A 21,841-nucleotide genomic window follows, 5' to 3' on the forward strand; every position below is an offset into this window, starting at 1 on the left:
ACACCCGTTGCACTCATAACTTTTTGAATACAACACAAATATTTTAAATTTAACTAGCAAATAATTGCTATTTAACTGAAACATTTTTTACAATATACCGTAAACCTTAAGAAAATGTCACCTTGTATATAGTTGTTATCTTATTCTTTAAAATTCAAGATGATGCAACAAGAAAAACACACAAAAGAAAATGAATAAATACGAGAAAAAAAGAAGAAGAAGAGAAAAAAAAAAACCAAAACAAATGAAAAAAAATTTTTATAGAATTGAATAGGGTTACGAGCTCTTATGATATCATTAATGGTTAACATCCTGCGCCCTTCATTTTTTTTTTGTGTTTCTTATTTGAAACAATGCAATAAAAAACGGCAACTACTTGCATAATATACATATACACACACATATATATACAATGAAAAAGTAAAATTTAAATAAGTTTTGAAAACAATAAGGAGTTTTCGACAAAGAACAATTACAAAATAACAGCAATAGCAACGACACCAACAACAACATTACAATACAGTAAAAATAATGTAATAAACAAAAACAATTTCAAGGTTTAAGAAAAACGTTTTTACACTCACACATATGCACACTCAACTATATTCTTTATTATTATTCTTTTTGCTATTCTGCTCCTGCTATTTAATATTGTTTTAACTGCTGGTATGCCATTTAAAATTATTGTTGTTGTCTCATTATTATTATTATTATTGTTATTATTACTACTGTAGTACTACTGTGTACAATACTGCGCTTCTTATACTACAAACAACAACTTAAATGCTACACTTCTGTTACTGTCATTGTTGTGATGTTTTTTTTTTCAAGTGACTCATTACACTTATATAAAACGTTTATGAATGCGAATTCTGTTTTTGCTGTTGTTCTTATTCTTATAATGATTTTAAGTACATTAACATAACAATTCAAATTTATAATATGTATGTGCATATGTGTACGTACCTACATAACATAAGTGTATTTAACATATTTAAAATGTAATTTAACTACTTGAATTATAATTGCTAAAATTTTAAAAAGATGAGAATAAGAAAGAAAAAAAAATTGAAGAAAGAAGACGGAAATTTCATTTTTATGTCAAGTGTCTTGCTAAACGTCACAGAATAAAATAAAACAAATGAAAAAGGAGGAAAATTGAAACCATCATAAGTATAAGCAATTTGATCCTTGCAAGGCTCTTATATTATTTTTTTTTCTTGTTTTGTGTTCTCGTTTTTCTCTTTTTTTTTTATTAAAAAAGAGGATATGAGACATTAAGTTTCATATGTAAGTATATAGGTGTCCTAAAACTTGTATACGTTTAAAGTAAATAAGGAATAAATATGTTATAAAAATTATCAATGAAAATAAATGGAATGGAAATTGTCGGAAATTTTGAAAATGTGAAAATTTAACCTCATATTTGAAAATTTGAGAATATTTTGAATGAGGAAAATATTTTGATAATAAATGTAATTATAGACAATAAAATATATAACAGTTACTTAACATCACTAGGTAGTTAATTTTCAATGTTCTTTAAACAAGAATAAAATTTTAAATGCAAAAATAACTGGTGGACTTTATATAAATTAATAGAAGCTTATAATATCAATTCATTGTATAGTAATTTAATAGTTTCTTTCTGAAATTCGACTAGCTGTACTCATTGGTTCATGTTTAAAAATTCTAAATGATAACTGTTATGATAAAGTTAAAATACATGAAGAAATGTTCATATATGTATAACACTTATGACAACATTAATATACGAACGCAATCCCTAAATAATAATTTAATTATTATAGAAAGGAAATCAAAATTTTTCATATTACATTTAATAACTCTTTACAAATCTGACTGTTTTCATTACTTTTACAAAAACAATGTGTAATCGGTTCCGTCTTATCATCTTAAATAAATTCTTAAATAATTTCTTTTGAAACTCAATAGAGAATGGAATGAGAAAAGCAAAATGTTTCAAATATTTCAGAAATTGATTCGAATGAAATCATTCAATTGATATTTAAGTATAATTTTATTTTTTCAAAATGATTTTCACTGTAGGTGGCTGGCTGTCTCAAGCACAACCGCAGGAAACAATCAAAAAGAAATTGTTTTTTGATATTTTTCTTATGCCTTAACTTTCGTGGTTAAAGAACAATTTTTTTTTTTACTTTCTCTTTGAAATTTCAAGTACATTTGTTTTTGAAGATATCAAAATTTTTTTAGAATTGCTTGATAAAAATCTCTTTTTTAGTTTAAGTGAAAATTTTAATAAAATTTAACAAAAATAAAGTAAAAATTTAAGGAGTTGAAAAAATTTTATAGTGTAAATGTATTGAACGTTATTACTGTTTGTTACCGACGTCATAAGTATTATATTTTTTCCAATTCTACTTTATCTCTTTCCGTCTTTTGATTTGGAAAGGATCACATTCATAAATTCTATGATTCCTTCTTATTTTTAATGCATTTCTTCCTATCATATACGGAAATTTGATATTATCCGAAATGAACAGCAGAATCAAAAAGAATTTAAAATTTCAATTAACGAGAGATTCATATTTTTTTTAAAAATAAAACTCATGTGTACATCAACAATTAATAATCATTTTAAACATCTTATTAAATTTACCACCGCCTCCTTAAATATCCTTATATAATTTTAAATTTTTTTTTTATTTAGCAAAGTCATTTGTCTTGGAAGTGTAACGCGTGTTTATTAATAGCAACGTCAAAATAATTCAATTTTAAATCTCTTTAAGGATATGTGACTTTTATTTTAACAACTCTAAAAGATTTTTATTTTTAGAATCCTTGAAATTTTTTTTTTTCTCAAACTTTACATCAACGAAATTTATTTCAATAATTGTTTATAAGTTTGTAAATATATGCAAAATGTATGAATATGCCATTAAATGTACATACGAAATAAAAATTACGTTTAGGGAGAAAAAGGAAAATAGAAACTCAATGGAATTCTGAAATTATGTTGTAATTTTTGTTTTCGCTTCTTTTTTCCTTGCCTTCAAAATTTAAGACAATTCTCCTGTCACTTCTATTTTATCTATGAGTAAGTCGTTGTGACGGATTTGTTATCTTGTATTATTTCAAATCTTCCTAAAATTGTGTTTCATTCGAAGGGAAAAAATTCTAAAAATTTTAATTTACTTAATTTAAGAGAAGAAGTAAGCTTTCACCTTGAACTTAAATTCTTGCGAGAAAATTAATTTATAATTAATTAAATTAATTAAATATCAACAATTTTAAATTGAATTTATTCATGCTACAAGAGAAATTGTTCCTTTAAAACGCAAATGATTGTATTTTAAAAATTAGGAAAATGCCCCGTACAGTATGCAATTTTATGTATAATATAATTTTTGTAAACAGAAATTACTATAAAACCATTTTAAATATGATATAAATAGAAACACGATTTTAATATGAGAAATAAGCATAATTATGATATTTAATACTACACCTTGTGGCGTGCTGTGCTTAAAAAATCAATGTTTCTCTTATTATTGACCCATTCAACAAATAAATTAAAAGTATTTGATAAAAATATTAAAAATATGAGTACTATTAGCTTTATCAAACTATAGAAAAGAACGAGAAAAAATAGAGTTGACCGTGTTAACTCTGTGATGCCCGTACGAATTTGTTGTTCTATGTGCGAATAAATATGCTATAACTGACTATGGGACAGACTATGACTTTAAGTTGCCGTATTATAACATTAATTTATGCAAAATTTTAGTACCGTGCTTTCAATATTTTCTAAGATATGGCCAAATTACTATTGAAGTTGTGTGGCACTCACCAGAAAGAGGCAAGCAATTGCAACGAATTTTGTCAAACACATTGGCCCAGCTAAAATATTCACTTGTGTGAAATTTCAATACTAAAACCTTTATAGTTTCTAAGATAATTTAGAATAATAAAGAAATTTTGAAGTTGTATGGCAGCTACCCGAACCAGTACATCAATATTCGAAAAACCTAACTGATTTATATCAATTTTAACTAATAAAAAATTGTTAATTAGAGAAAGTAAAATTCAACTGCCCTTGTTGATTTATCCGACTTTAATTTTAATAGTGATTAGTAAAAATTTTACTGCCATTAATAATAAAATTCAATTATTAAAAAAATTCATTAAAAATAAAGTTTGTACTAAACGTCCAGATGAAGTAAACAGAAAAGATGGGAAAAAAAATAATTACAAAATATTCACATTCAACAATTTTTTTTTATTTTGGTAATGACTGAGAACTTAAGAACATCCTTAACTAAAGCAACATGAAAAATATTTAAAATTAGTTTAGTCACTTATCACCTCCAATTTTTTTTTTTAACAATAGCATTAAATAAATTAGAAGAGGTATTGGAATCCCATCAAATTTCACATGTTGAATTTTCAACAAAAATGCACAATATTATCTGTGTGTTTGCAAACTTCTGTATCTCAACATCCTTTTAACAAATTTTAAAAATTAACCATATATTATGAAATAATATTATAGTTTTTCTTTTAAGAACCGGGTAAATTTTACATTACTAGACAATTTTCGGTTAATAGCTCATTAATTTTTTCTTTGTTTTTGAGTTTAAAAGAAAAAATTTAAACAGTACTATCTTCTGTTTTATGCAATTACAATTGCTCCTTTCACCTATAATAGTAAAATTATTGAAATTTCCGAAATTCTGAAAATACATCGTGCTATCGGTTATATGTCGACCAGGTTAAATTTATTGTGAGTGCTTTACTTGCATGAAGCACAAAACAAAATTGGTTGTCTTATTAAAATTACTAAATTTTTTTTCATTTTATTTTTAATTTACTTACGAGTTACGAATTCCAAAAAAAAAAAATAAACATAAAAAAACTCCCAAATTATGTCCAGTGAATATTTATTTGCCACTCACCTGAAAATAAACAGAAAAAATTAAAATTACAAAAATGTATTATTTTATAAAAAAGAAAAAAAAATTAGAAAGGGATGGAAAAAATTACAATCATACTTAATGCATACGTGTTAGAAAGCAAGAAAAAATGTCAAATAAAATTAAAAGAAAATTGAGAAAAAAAAGTCCTTTTTGTTACAAAAATTCCGTTTACTTAGGTAACATTATCACAAAGCACATTTTTATATCCTTTTTAATACAAAATTTATCCTTGTTACAAACCAAATAAACCTCAAGGTTAATTATTCCTGTCACAATCACAACATTACCCATTTTTGTACATACCTACTCCTTATGTATACAAATAATATACTTATATACATACATTGAAACGTGAAATAAGATCCTTGCTCTTGGGATGAAGAAAAGAGAGAATGAGTGCACAAAAAAAATTATTTCAATTTTTTTATTTTTTCAAAGAGAAAGTGGGAATAACACAAAAATTTTCCATTTGCATACCATTCAAGTTAAAGAAAAAACTAATAAGAAAAATACATTGCATTTGAGTTTAAATTAATGTATGAAAACTTGACGTAGACATGTATGAAAAATTTATTTTGTTTACATATTGTACTTTGCTGTTTTTTACTAATAACATGGGCCCGGCTAGTTTCTCTATTCAAAAATATAACTTGTCTTGATTCAGGTTTTAATTGGATTTTAATGTATAAATTACAGTGTTAATTTGAAATCGAATTTAAATGTAATTTTGGTTATAGAACCAAAAAACAAATTTAAAAAAAAAAATATTTCCTAAATATATGCAATTTTTTTACATACAAATTTCTTTGTATTAAACTAAAATTGTAAAATTACATTTATTTAAACTAAAACAAATAATCAGTCCATTTTGACTAAATGCACAACATTGTCGAAGTCCAAAGTATTGAGCATAAAATTAAACAAATTTTTTTTTTCAAAAATTCCTGATTTTATGCAAAATATGGGTATAACGTATATGTATGTTTATTTTCATGTACATAACATAAAAAGCATAAACTTAATTAATAGGTAGACGTTGACCTGCAGAATAAGCAATAATTATTCATGTGTATTATTTTCAAAAGAAAATTTTAGAACCTATTCTAAAATTAAAAACGGATGGACAAAATTTAAAAATACTTTTTATAATTTACAATAAGAGAGAGAATGGTTATTTTACACCCTGCCTCAATTCATAATATTTTAATGAAATATTTTACTCTTCCTTAAAATTTTATTCATATAGCTATTAACGATAAAATATTTATGCTTCATGTCCTGAAAATGTTCTGAAATTCTGATTTACTTGGTAATGATTGCAAAAGACTGAATAAAACTCTTGTGATTATTTAAAAAATTAATAATGAAATTTATATTGAAACAAATATTTTTCTTGTTAAAGTAAACATGCAGAAAACAAATAATAATAAGATTAATAAAAAAAAATAAAAAATACTTTTTAAAGTTGACAAGTTTATCATAAAAAATAAAATGTTTCTTACAACTACAAGAGAAAGTTTTCCCTTTTGTTTGTGTTTTGCTTTTATAAAAGGAAAAAGAAAATTTTGTTACTTTGTTTTTTTTTCTGTTTATTTGCATTTATTGCAACTATGAATGCCCTACAGGATTCTTTTACTATTTCTTGAATGTTTGAAGAGTAAAAGTTCCTCTTAAAATAAAAATTCTTAGGAAAGTTTTCTTTCTTTTTATTTTCCTTATCTTTCGAAAATTTGTCTAAGAAAATTTTTTGAAATTTTATTAAGAAATGTGGTGGAATGAAATGTGAAACTTATTAAAATTTTATTAATGAAGATTTTTTTCATCAAAAATATAAGCTTATTTAGAATATCCTATGTACCCTATGTCAGTTTCATTATAAAGCTCGTGTTATAGCCATTGTTATTATTACTCCATTTTTGTTGATTTTAAATTTTGAAAAATGGTGAGTAGAAAATTATAGCAATGGTTTTTGACCGATGACAATATGATGATGGTCTGAACTCTATTTAAAAACAAGTGAGTTAAATTTAAATATTTAAAATTTAAAGAATTTCTAATTTACTTATTGAATAAATTTTATGGTCACTTTGTAAATTAAGCAATGAAAATTAGTCATATTCCCTTAACATTTTTTATTTTCTTTAACCTCCTCGTGTAGTTCACAAATTATTAAAAAATTTTCAGAAAAAACAAAACATTTTCAAAGTGTATCTAAGAAATGAGTTATATTAAACCATCGTAATATTCCACAAACGTCTTAGAAGAAAATTAAAAAGAATAAATCAGTTAGATCTTTGATTCTATCTAAAAAACTGACTAAAAGAAAAATTATTACAACTTCAGACATAAAATATATGATTAATTTTTATATTGTCTACAAAATACAAAATCTCGAATCCTTACAAATTATTTAAAAACATAAAAACTTCAAACAAGAAGGATAACAAAAGTTGTTAGACATCGATTTATTATTCTTCCGATAATTCCGTATTTTCATTATGTCAACTTAAAATACAATAAATTTTAATTTAAATGAATTTTCCAAAATAAATCAAAACAAAATAAAAAGTGAAGAGAAAAAAAAACATCATGCTGAAAAACCAAATATAACAAAATATCCTCTTTATTTTTTATTATTCTTCATCATTCCCTTGCTCTTCTTCTATCATCGTTAAAAAAATTTTTTTTTAATAACAAGAAGACTTTCTAATGATTGTTATTCTATCGTTTTTTTTTTTTTCATTTTTCCTCATCAATTCCAATCCTCAATAGACTGTTATCATATCTGAGGAGCATTCTATGCTTCTAGCATATATGAAAGCCACTAACTATCATTAAAGTCGATAGTAAATTTTTATCCGCTCATATTAAGGACATTCTATTTTTTTTATAAAATTATAAAATCTGTTTTTCTTTCTCTGTTTCTTTTTGTTTTGTTGTTTTCTTTTTAAATCCCAATTTTAAACGAGAGCTTATGAAACCAATAAAATGCAATAAAAAAAAATTTTTCCTAAAATTTCGTGATTTATATTTATGGTTTACAAATTTGAAAAACTTTCTTTTCCTTTTAAGATGAATGCAAGAATAAAAAGTATAAAATATAAGCATGAATATTAAAAAATATTGAAAATCGCTTCAATCTTATATATGGGTACATGAATACTGGGAAAGGATATTAAAATCTTGTATATAGACAATTTAAATCCTATGTCGTGCATTGGATGACGCACACTAATATCAGAATGTACTTATTAAGATTTAAAATTATTCTGCAGGCATAATACATATATACTATAGCAAGTTAATGAAAATTTTATAAATTTAAACTTTTAAAGAGGAAAATCAAAGAGTTTATTCCCGATGTAATCCCAAAATGTTGGGAAATTGTTGAAATAGTTTCGAGAATTCAATATACAATAATTATTGTGTAAAATTTCTACATGACAAAAATAAGCTTCGATTTTGTTTTCAAGCGAAATTTTATAAACAAATTCCGATTCAAAACATTTCCAGAAAGCATTCTTATTTAAATTTTTATCGTAAGTTATAAGTACTAGATTTTAATTCATGAAATCCAGCGTGCTGTACCGAGAAAATGGGAATCGATTTTAGAACAAATTACTCTACATTTTCGATATCTTTTCAGTGCAGTAACTTCAAAACAAATACAAAACTCGCGTATATGACGTTTTATTATGAAATTTCAATATATTTTTATTTATTTATTTATTTTTATGTGTTTGATTTTCCTGTTTTGTAATTTTCAACTTGAATCTTTTCAGATTTCAAGCACTAAGTTACCAGACATCCTTAAAAATCTCATCAACCATGAAAATTTTCTTTTCATTTTTTTTCATCTCACACTCTAGAAAATTTTTAGAAAATATAACTATATACGCTATATATATATATATATATATACGTATGTATATAATGATAACATACTTATATACAATAAATTAATTTTCATTTGGTTTTGTCCTTTTAACTCTTTTTCTTCGATTTTTTTTTTTAATTTTCTGCTCTTATTCACTCTTTTTCACCAAAATAAAACACATAAATTCATATTGAGGATTTAACTTGTATTTTTTTCGATATAAATGGACAAAAAGTAAAATAAAGTAAGGAAAACCTTAAAATAAATACGCAGACAGAGAGCAAAAACATCAATGGCAAAAATTATCAGGAATTATTAAGGATTAGAAATTATTAGGTACCATTAAAGGTTATTTGATTTCAAAGACGACAAACGGCACAAATAACATTTTGTATACATTTGTATATTTGTATATGAGAAAGGGTTTTATATGGATGCATTATTATTATAGTTTTCAAAATGAAGTTGTATAAAAAAAAGGGAAAAAGGATTGGAAAAATGTACTTAAACTTACTTATTTTTTAACAGGTTTTGTTTGTCATTTATTTTAGCCATTTTAGTTTTTAACATTAAATTGGTATACGAATTTTTTTTAAATTAATGTCATTTATAATAATAAAGTTATATGATAGCTAATAATAAATCTGAGACAGTTACTGCTAACATTTTAATTAAATGTTGGGCCTAATACTGTACCTAAATACTGAATGGCCTAATACTGCACATAAACTGTGCTAGAAATATCGAAGTGTTATATAGTTTTCAAAACTTTCGATGTTTGAGTAAATTATTTTTAGAATTGCTTGGCAAACTATTTTAATTACTTATGACAAAATTTTTTTCGGAATAGTAAGCTGCCACCAAACATATTTATACCAAAATTGAACACTGCAGCTTTTACATTTTCCGAGTTATGAAAAAATTATTGTTTTATGAAAGCTATTGTTAGAATTGGCCCAAACACAAGCAAATGTTATCAGAATAAAAACTTTGGTACTCTCAGTTTTATAGCGAACTTATAACAAGTACTTACACAATCATAATAAAATTTTCTCAGATTAGCAGGCCTTCTATACTAGACTCATTTGTATAAAAATTTTTGCAATTTTATGCCTTATAGTAGGTAAGATATTACACAATTTTTTTTTGGAATTGCAAAGCAAACAATCAAAACGTTGCTTTCATCGAATCCATACTATAAGGAGGGCTCGCAAATTAACAACTTTATGTATTTTATTATAATCTTATTATAATGTGTAAAAATTTGTTTACCTTACTTCAATCTATTTTTGAGTTATCGCTCGGACAGGCATAGTTAAGCAAGGGTATATTATATTACTATGTCTACATCTTAGACGCCTCTTCCTTAACGTTACAAACAGATTGCTAAATTTATAATACCCTTCAAAAATTCGTTCATATAAGCGTATAATCACGCTATTATTTGAAGGGTGTGTAAACGAATAATTGACTTCAATAATTAATTTATAACTAGTAGAATAAAAAACAATTAAATGTTACAGACTAAAATGCGATTATACATATTATGAGTAAATGTACTGACATAGAAGGTGATACATAATTCTGATTAGTTCTCAGAAAAGAGCATTTAAATCTAGTTTGTGTCCACAGTAAAATTATGATTTTCCATTACAAATAAAGTTATTTTAACATTTAACAAGGATAAACAGTTTATTTGCTTTTAACGAAAATTTAAATTTGCCTCCATTTTATATAAACAATAGTTTTTTGAAAGATATAAAGATGAACCATTCCTCCATAGAATGACGAAGATTTCTAAACAATTCATTGAAATAAATTTATTTGAGGAAGATTTCAAAATCATTGTGCAAGAAAATCTATTGGTTGTTAAAAAAATTCTATAGAAGTAATTTAATTTCTTGTTTTCTACAAAATAATAAAGTAATTTTGTTTACGTAACTCCATTTTACGAATAAACAATTAAATATTTCACTCTGTCATTGTAAATATTATTAATAACAATTGCGCGTCGATGTCTCTTTTATACATGCACAATACAGACAGAAATAATTTCAAAATAAAAATTAAAAAATTATCACGATTGTACTTAAGAGAATAATTCAATTGTTTAAAATAAAGAAAAGAAATAATATGGAACAAAAAATAAAAACAGGCCTTTCAAATAAAATGGAACAAATAAAATAATTTTAAGAGAAAAATTAACATGAAAACATACAAAAAAAAAAAATATGTCGCCGGAAAGTATGCAATTTTATATAATATTCTCAATTATTTACAAAAGAAGAAAAATTTTTTATAAATTTAAACACACTGTAAATAATAGCAAATAAAAAAAAAAAACAAGCACAAAGATAGTAGAGAAATCTTCAATTTGTATTCTCACTGGTAAATTTTCCGCAAAATTTTCACAATCTACTTATTATTCAGTCATTTTTCCAATTAAATTTTTATAATTTTTCTCTTTTTACTTGTAATTTTTTTCAATTTTTCACAATCATTCAAATTATAATTTTCTTTATTCATGCTCCGATATTTTTTCCGAAAAATTATCATTCCCCAAAAGGCTTCAAAAGCCCATCATTAAATACAAAAATATTTCATATAGTGAAATCTTTTATTCTTTCAATCAGGGATACTTGAATTTTTTTTTGTTTTATTTTTCATTTTTGCTTGATATTGTTATGTTTCTATAATAAGAACCTTATTGGTAAATATGTACAGAACTATAAGCTATAGTAAGAAATGACAAATTTTTCGTTAAGAATTGAAAACTACAAAACAGAGAAAAAGGAGATTTTTCCTGATTTTCCCCGTTTCCATTTAATTTTTTTTTGTGATTTTGTTTTCTTCACAATTAAAAATGCAATTAAGGATAAATTAACATTTCCTTTTTAACTTCAAAATTATCGTATATACTTACTTAATAATAAACATTTTATATAGATCCAGTCATCTTTAATTTTAATTCTACAATCAACACACAACCTTTGATGTGAAAATGAAAGACACAGACTAAATAAGAAAAAAGTATATAAACAAAATCTTAATAATATAAAAGATAACTGTATTTTTTATCCTAATTTTATCCTTTTTCTTCTTGAAAAATTTTATTTTTCCAAAATGTTTTGCATTTTATATTCTTCGAAAGTATACTTTTCTATTCTGTATAAAATTTTTTAGAAATTTTCTTCATTACTTCCTGAATTCTTAACTTTTCTTTCTTTAAAAACAAAATAGAAAAAAAAAAGTTAAAATAACCGAAATCAGTTAACAAGGCACAATTTATACAATTTATAATATCCTTGGTAATTTTTATATACTTTTACTTATAGTTTACTTCATTACTTTATAACCATTACATTTATTATCTTAAAAAATTTCTTGGGTTGTTCCTTTTTTCTATATATAAAAATATATGTACTTGCGTAATTTACAAGAAAATTTTTCTATTTTGGTGCTTGAAACTTAACTTTCTTTTAATATTTTTTGATTATGGTAAAATTAAAATAAACTTAAATGAACTTTTTTTTGGTTTTTTGAGAAAAAGGAAAAATCATAAAATTAAATTTGTATATTATGCACACACTTATGTAATTATAAAACGTGTGTGTCTGTTTGTGTGTAAGCGGCGCATAAAAATGGCAATAAAATGAATTTTCTTCCATTTTATTGCTAATTATTTGACATTTTGTTGGTTTTTCCTCCATTATCAGTAAGTATAGTTGTTATATTTAAATGAATTTATTGTATAGTACAATTAAAGATCATAAATTTTGGACAGTTTTTAAAGGTTGAATGTGGTTTAGTATGAAAATTTACTTATAAAAATTCGTTTTTACACCTTGTTTTAGGAACAACAGTTTTGTTTTATGCAATCGTCTTCTAAAAATCTGTCTTAGCTTGCTTTTATACGAGTACTAATTAATAATCATAAGGTTCAAAAGAAATCGAGTTCAATTGAATGAACTGAATTTCCATAATGGTATTCTTGTTTAGATTTTTTTTAAATTTTAACTTATAAAATTAAATTAAAAATTTTTCAACTCAAGTAAATGTTCATTTGAATTTACAATAAATTAAAATTTAACCTGAGAAGCCTTAGATTATAGTAAATTTATAATATTTCTACGCTGTTATAATGTTCTCGTTAAAACAGAAAACATTATACACGTATGTACAACCAATAAAACACAAAGGAATGAGGTTTTATGTAAAAATTAGAATTTTATAGTAAAATGAATTTTTGAATTCAATGTACTTAAACCGAGAATATGCTTATATTTAAATACAAAATATTTATGTATACTCACAATATATATGTAGATATTCTAATTTATTCAGAGTATATAATAAAATTTTGAATCCAAAAGGCGTAACGAAATGGGATCCTTGTTAAAGAGAAAAATAAAAATAGAAAATATTGAATGGGTTTGGTTGTTATACAAAAAAAAAAACGAATTGCTCTTGAACTTATGAAAGGAACAAAATTTTTTGTTTTACCCTTAAAAATTAAAATTAAATAATAAAATAAAAATTAAAGAGGTGAATCGAAATTATATTGGAATGGGATTATGAAGCGATAAGAATTTTTTAGATGATGTGCTCATTTATAATTTAATTTCATAAGTTTTTACACAAATTTAAAAATATTTAAGGCTTTTTAAATTGTTCTTAAAATTCAAAAATTTTCTACAATTTTCTAATATTATGTAGGCAATAAAATTTATTAAGCATTTTATATATGTGTATAGAATTAATGATATTTTAAGAATTTCAAACAACATTAAAAAATTTAAAGTTATTTTATTAACAATTTGAAAAGCATCCTTAAAAAATTAAAAGAAATGAGAACAATAAACTTAGTTTAATTAAATTGTAATAAAAATTAATTTTTCAATATTCTCGAAAATTGTTTAGTTTTGAAATTTTAGCAGTTTACATAGTATAAGGAAAATTACAAGATTTCACAAAATACTTTTGAAATAATATTTTAAAGGTAATTTAGGAAAATTAATGAAAAATACCAAAATATACAGCGTCATAGCTATCAAGCCCTTATAGAGAAAGTGTAAAAATCTATTGCAATAATAAATTTATGCCAGTGGCATATATAAATGAAAATGTGTTTAACTGGATCAAGAATCTTGATAATTGTTAACAATTAGAGGAAATACAGAATTTACACTTCGTACACTTCAATCACAATTTAAATAATTTTGTCATGAATGTGGTTTTGTTGTAACAAACAGTTTATTATTTATTGCATCGCTTTCTACACCTAATCGTAACAAAAGCTCGGAACCTACACATTTCCTTTCGAAAAAGAATCACTTTTTTCTTAAATCTTTAAAAAAAATTTAATTAATATCAAGAATTAAATCAAAAAATTTCAACTTAATAAATTCAATTATTCAAATGGAAAAAATATTTTCTAACTTGTTATGGTTGTTATAGCAACCATAAAAAATACTTAATGCAACGTCAAATGACCCTTTATTCCTCTGTAAATCATTATTTTTCTCTCGATTTCCTAAAGGATAATAAATATTTTTTTCATTTTGATCATATTTTCTACCCATATTTGTACAAAAATTTTTCCTTATACATTTGAAATATACATATTAGTTTGTTAAACAATAATATGCAACAATTTTCCAATTAGATAAGGTTTTTTTTTTAATGTGTTTCCGCGTTCATTATTCCCAAAACGATGTTAATATTTATATACATTTTTCTAAAAATATTTTCTATAAAATATTATTTTGTTCATACTTATTCAATTCTCTTATCGTGTAATAATTTTTATCATCCCAAGGGTATGCAATATCTTTCAATTAAAATTTCGTTTTTGTTCTATATTAACAAACCATTCTCTAAATTTTCTAAAACCATTTCGTACAGCAGCATGCAGTACATAATCTAAAACAACTATTAAAAATATTTTTATCAACTTTTAACAATTAAATATTACAAAAAAAAAACAAAAGAGCAGGAAAAAATATTAAGGAATCACTTTTGTGAACACGAGTTTATTATTTTCACACTATTAAATCATAATTTATTTTAATTATTAACTCTTAGGCGAATTTTTATCAATAAAATTTCTATATATCATTTTTTTTTTTTTGTTTTCCCTTCCATATTATATTGTTCTTTTAAAGTATACAAAGGATACTATTACATTCGAGTAAATTTTCAAAATCATATAAAACACAAAAGAGGCCAAGTGAGGAAAAATGAGAAGGAAAATTTTATTACTCCGCTGTACGCTATCGTATTTCTAACATCCTTTTTTCTCATTTCCTATTTTTAAATTAGATTTTGAAACTTTTTCGTTATACTCGAAAAATATTTTACAATAAAAAATAGATGGGAAATTTTTTTTATTCCTATTTTTCCATTTTTTTTTTTTTTTTATAGAAAAAAAAATTATTTTCAAATAAATCAAAAACGAATCTTCTTCCATTTTAATGTTCATTTCTATATCCTATTACAACATCAGTGAAGATGAAAGAAAACAAACTGGGTACATACTAAAAATTGATCTGGTTTATTTGAGGATATTTGAGGATATGAAATATTGGAAATAAAATGTTTTCTAACTACAGATAAAAAATTAAAAACTCCCAACCAGTGCTGTGCAATTTTTTTAATTAATTTGAACCCCGAATCTCACTAGAATTCGAATATAATGTGAACATTTACCTTTAATTTTTTAAAAAATATTATTATATAAAATAAACTGATATTTTTAATATTTATAATTTTTTATGTTAGTGGCGCCTGAGCCTGTTATACGAGGAATATTTATGAGATATCCTTTTTTCGAATTCGGAATTTAAGACATTTCTTGCCGATTTTCATAATTTGATATAATAATTTTACAAACTTCGACATGCCTAATTCGTTAGCGAAAGCATCAGAATTCCAGAGTAAATAATTTAAGTGGAATATAAAAATTGTGACACCGGCCGGATACTGTCGAATTTACTATTTTATTTTTCTATGTTCAAAAATTTTACAAGTGAAATAAGAAATTTATAATACCCTATTAATACTACTGTTTATATTATTTTACAAATAGGAAAAACAGCCTCCAGCTGCGCTTCTATATTAGAGAGAAAAAGTAAAAATAGAGCAGAACAAACACTCAAATCAAAATATACCAACTACATATGTATTTTAGGACAAATATTAGCTTGTAAAAATAACTTTTTTTGTTCCCAACTCCCCTGTGAAGTTGTTAAAATCATTCAGAAAAAAAACGAAAACAGCTCATATATGGGTTGAGTTATTATTATGAATACCTTTTTTTTTTACTCTCATTCTATTAGAGTCTATTAAATTTACGTGCGTATATATGTAGAATATGGTTTGTAATTCATATATCATTCCATCGCGAGGATAAATAACGCACTTTGTTACATACATTTTTACGTACATATGAATGCGTGCATGCATTCAGATATTGATTTTTATTAAAGTGATAAATTGTTTTTTTAAATGTTCCAATCCAATGAGAATTTTTACTCCTTGTGTGTGTGTGTTTGTGAATGAGAATATAAAAATGAAAATGTATTCAAGTGAAAAACCGGATGTTTTTGATGAAAAAGGGCTTAAAAATATTTTGTTTTTTTTTTTTTCATATCTACTTTTTATTTTTTATTGCCTGATTGATAAAAAAAAAAGAGAGAATAAATTAGAAAAATATCTCATTTTTAAAGAAACAGGAAATAAAATGTGATCGGGGAAAAATGAATTTTATTTTTTGCAAAATAAAATTTATTGAAGAATGTATAATAAATTTTCGAAATGGTGCGTGATTAGAACCCTAATATTCGCACTTCATGAATACATTCTAAAAATTTATCAAGTTGATGTTTTTTTTTTTTCAACAAAAAAATTTTTTTTTACTTTTATTATTGGTCATCATGTGTAAAATTAATATTATAACTACGTTGTACGGTTTTTAACATATAGAGTAATTGTAGGCAATTATTGAAACAATAAAAAGGATCAAATTGCACTTTTAAAGAATTTTAAATGAATGATAAAATAGAAATTCATTTAAATGAAAAATAAATATTTAGAATTAGATTTCATTATTGTATACCAATTAATCGAAACTGTCAAACCACTCTATAGAAACTTCCGGGTATGTCTGACCTATAATTGGACATACAAGTGCCAAGTTACATGAATTCTTAACTTCATTATTTTTTTGAATAATATTTTAAATTAGCTTTTAAAGTTCCATGGCAACTATCCGAACCTGTCAAGCCACCCCACCAAAACTTCAGGACATATCTGACTTGAAATTGGACACACGACTGCCAAGTTTCATCCACCTCACTTTATTGTTTTTGAAATATTCAAAAAAAAAAATCTTTGAGTTATATGGCAGCTACCAGAACTATATGTCCGAATTGGCCCAATTGCAATATCAGCCGTCCTTGGCACAAAAGGAACAACTTGTGGAAGTTTGATGTCGATTACGTTATTCGTTTTTGAGTTATCGTGCGATCGCACGGACGGACGGACTGACATAACTAAATCAACGCAGAATTTTACGCTGAGCAAGAATATTAATATATGTCCATACCGGAGACGACTCCTTCAAGTGGTTACAAACTCCATACCAAAGTGAATATACCCTTCATGAAGGTGCAGGGTATAAAAAGCAATTTCGAAAATTCAACAATTGTCTTCAATAACAAACGCCCTAAATACCGAATTTGATTTTTCTTCTGATTCAGTTAAGCAAATTTAATTTGAATGCTAAATTCGGTTGAATTTAAAAAAAAAATCGAATTTCTAAAGGCAAGTAGGATTGAAAATATTTTACAAATTATTATATTATATTCCGATAGAAAAAGTAAACAAGAACTTTTTAAGAAGGGTTCCACGTATCGTTGTACTCTAATTCTTAAATACTTTTTTCTTTTTATTTGCATAAAAATCATAAAATTTTCTTATTTAATTGAAAATACAATAATTCCAAAAATATTTAACATTTTTTCACATTCACAATATTTTGTTTCCATTATGATAAGATTAAAAATTGACAAAAAATACCTACTTACTAAATTTACGATAAAAACTTTTTTTACAACCCATAAGAACTTTTCCTCATTGAAATTTTCATTTAAATTACATTTTTAATCCAATTTTAATTATGTCAAGTTTTCATTTATAAATGAAATTCTTAAAATTTTTAGCGTATACAATTAAAATAACTTCATTTAAAAAATTAACCTTAATACTCTACTTTCCAACTATTTTAAAAATTTCCTAAATAATAAAGGATAATATTGTTTGTGTTCTTTAAATTGTTGAAAAAAAGAAACAAAAATAATTTTATTTTACCAAAACGATCTCAAATCGTTACTCTTACCGTTCCAGTGAAAGGAAACAAAATTATAAAATCAAAATGAGTAAAAAACTTAACTAGAAGAAGCACTTTAAATACCTCAATACATTGACCTCATTCGAATTGCATACACCTAATATTCATGTGTACTAAAAATGCATTTTCTAAAATATTTTCTTCACGTAAAATAAACTAGTCTATACATGAATATACTTGGTAAAACCTTAACTATTTTATATTTTTTATTTTATTATCCTTTTTTTTTTGTTTTTGTGTTTTCTATTCATAACCAATAGTCTTTTAATGTTACATTCCAATTTAATTCATGTACAGGAATTATGCAACAATAAAATAGCAATAACTGTAAATAAAAACTATTTAATATGTAATATGGAAAATATAAGTACTATTTGCATCCTTATACAGTTTTATATATCCTTTTTATATTTTATAAAAATCACACGACAGATTCTTTCTGCTTCATAATATTCTCAGGAGCATGCAAAATTCTCTATAATATTAAGAAATTTTTTCATTTTTTTTTTTTTGATTTTATTGCAATTTTTTGTATACCTTAATTTTCTTCTTCTATTTTAATCTTATTCATATAGGTAGTAGTATATCATGCAAGTATATGAACTTGTGTGCATTGACAATTTTAAAATTATGTTTTGATAATTTTTCATTTTACTTTTTCTTCATTATAGTTTTTTATGGAATTTTGAGTTCTTTTCAATGGGAACTACTTATTTTGTAAATTGCATAAGTATATGTAAATATCCTTGAAATAGAAATATTTGAGATATAAGTTTTTTAAGTTAAATAAAGCTAGTCAGATTGCGAAAAATTCGTAATTTAAGTAAAAGACAACAATAAAGAAAGGATAAGTGTACAGAGAATAAATATAAAAATGCCTACTATTTTGTGAAATAGAAAAAAATATAAGTATGTATGTGCTTTATATTCTACAAATATAGAATTTTCTGTTGGAAGTGTGAGAGCCTTTTACGACCATTCTTCAAAATTCTGTATTTGGTTCATGAATCTCTCAAATCTCTTCATTATGAATTTTTGCAAAAATTCAAATTGCTTTCAATAAAATTACATTTCTTTTTTAAAATTTTCTACTCCATATTAAAAAAAAAATATGTTCAACAAATTTTAATTCATTCAAAAAATGCAAATCTCGATAATGGTTTTGGACAAGAGTGTATAATAATCACATGTTTATTAATAAAATTATGGAAATTATGGAAAAATTTCATAAAAACTAAGGCAAACCACACCAACGATTTATTCACACCATTTATAATTTTGTGTTACGTAATAATTTATTTCATATTCCTAATAATCTTATACGTATAAATAGAATTTTACACGGTAAGCGCGTAAGGACGTCAAAAATAACTTTTTCAAAACAGGTATAAGAAATTTTTGAAATTTCTTTAAAGAAGTTCCAAAGTATTTTTTTTTTTTTTTTCAAGGTACTACAAAATTTTTTATATAATTTGATTTTCTCTATATACGAGTATATGAAAAATTATGACATCAGCAGGAAAAAATATTGAAAAATTTTCGGAGGTTTTACTTTTTCATATTTTCATACCATTATTTGCCTAGTTGAATAAATAACTTTCCTTCATTTTTCATTCTATTCCAAGTATAATCGTGTATTTAAATAGAAAAAGTTTTTCTTTTTTTTGGTTATAAAGAAAAGAAAATTTTTTGAAGAAAATTTTCATGAAAATTATTTGCAAGTTTTTTCTTATAAAGTTTATTTTCTTGTTTGGTTTTCATTTTGTTTGATTAAAAAATGAATAAAGTTTTTTTTTTTTTTAAATAAAAGAAAATTCAAAAATATACAAGAATTTATTCCCGAAAAAATGAAAGAAGGAAAAGAAATTTTGAATTTTTTTTTTTGTTCAACTTTAAAGAAAATTTTCTTTAGAAATTTTTCCTTTAATATTATGGTAAGAATAAACTTCTTGTTTGATTACATTTTTCAGATCAAGTATGTACTCGTATATTCAAAAAGTTTATTAATTTTTAGATCAAAACTGATTTGCAATAAAATATTTTAAAATTGACTTTGAAAATAATTTTATTGCATACTTAATAGTATGCAATAGTAAGTAATCGAAGTTAGAAAACTAATTTTTTATTTATTGAAGAGCGATATAGACAAATAAACACCTCCCCTCCGGCCACCGCTTATAATACCGCAATTCCAAGCAAATATCCGGAGATATCCGGAGACAGTGAAGAAGCCAGTAATAGCAGGAACCCGACTTTGATTTATCCCCAGCAGCTCTGAAGAGAATTTCTTTTAGCAAGATGAAAAGAATAGCTTCGCACGATGACATCCCCCAACAGTGTTCTGACGATGAATTCGTACGATGAAATCTCTCAACATTGATTAGAAAATTAATTAAATGAGAACTTATGTAGACCAAATTGTTTAAAAATCTGCTCACAATTCCAATTGAATCAAAAAGTGAGTACTATTCAATATTTCTCGTAAGCTTAATGCGTTCCCGAAAACTTGTAAACCTTGTCTGTGGAATACTTTCACATTAAAAATCTAAATCATTGTATATAATATATATGTATATTTATACGCTAGATTTCTAGATTTAAATTTTCCTTAGCGAAACCGAGTAAAATTTATAAAAACTCAAATTCCTCCCATTTTTCCGCAATACTTCTAATTTTTAACTACTTATTTATAAATTACAATTATTTTAAATAAATAATGAACAAACTAATTCAATACTACATACATTTAACCCCATATATATATAATTATTTTTCAGAACAATTTTACAGGAATTGTTCATTTTAAAATTATGCTCTTAATCACAATAATATTAAAATGATAAATTTAAAAATAAGTACTAATTATCATTTGTTGAAACCAGTAGGCTAGATAATTATGCATGTATTTTAAAAAGTGTGAAAAAAATATTGTTAGGCTCATAGAACAACACAAATCGGAAATTATTCATGTTACAATTTTCACACTTTATAGATCTGATTTGAAAAAAATTAAATACAGGGTATATTTAGTATTTAAAATGGGAAAATAGTTAAAAATACTATGATAGAACTCTTGCCTGTAAAGTTTGAATGTTAAGGAGAAAAATGTTATAAAATTCGAATCAATTGTTTAAATTGGCCTTACTTATGTTTTAAAAAAAAATGTTAAACTTATTCAATAACATGAAGAAATCCTTCATTTTATGTATTTGTTTATCATTATAATTTCAAGTTGAATTCAAAATAGTATCTAACGCACTGATGTTCACTACTAAGTTTGCAATACTTTTGTTATTGTAGTACGCTAGATAATGTGATACAAACCACATTTGTTTTCAATTTATAAGTGTTAACAAATTAAAAATTCAATACACATTAAAAAAAAATTTTAATAGCCTTCACATAGTCACACCAGAAACGAAAACAAAAACAATAATTTTCAAAGTAGGAAAAATAATTTCAAATATTTTTATATATAGGCAAAATTATAACTACTTATTTATTGTTATTATTTCCAAATTTGGAGAATGCACGTATAAATAATTTAAGTTATCTAAAAAATATGAAATTATTAACAATGGAACATAAAAAAATTTC

Source organism: Condylostylus longicornis, unplaced genomic scaffold (assembly GCF_029603195.1).
Source record: "Condylostylus longicornis isolate FDR11 unplaced genomic scaffold, ASM2960319v2 ptg000017l, whole genome shotgun sequence".
Classification (NCBI taxonomy): domain Eukaryota; kingdom Metazoa; phylum Arthropoda; class Insecta; order Diptera; family Dolichopodidae; genus Condylostylus; species Condylostylus longicornis.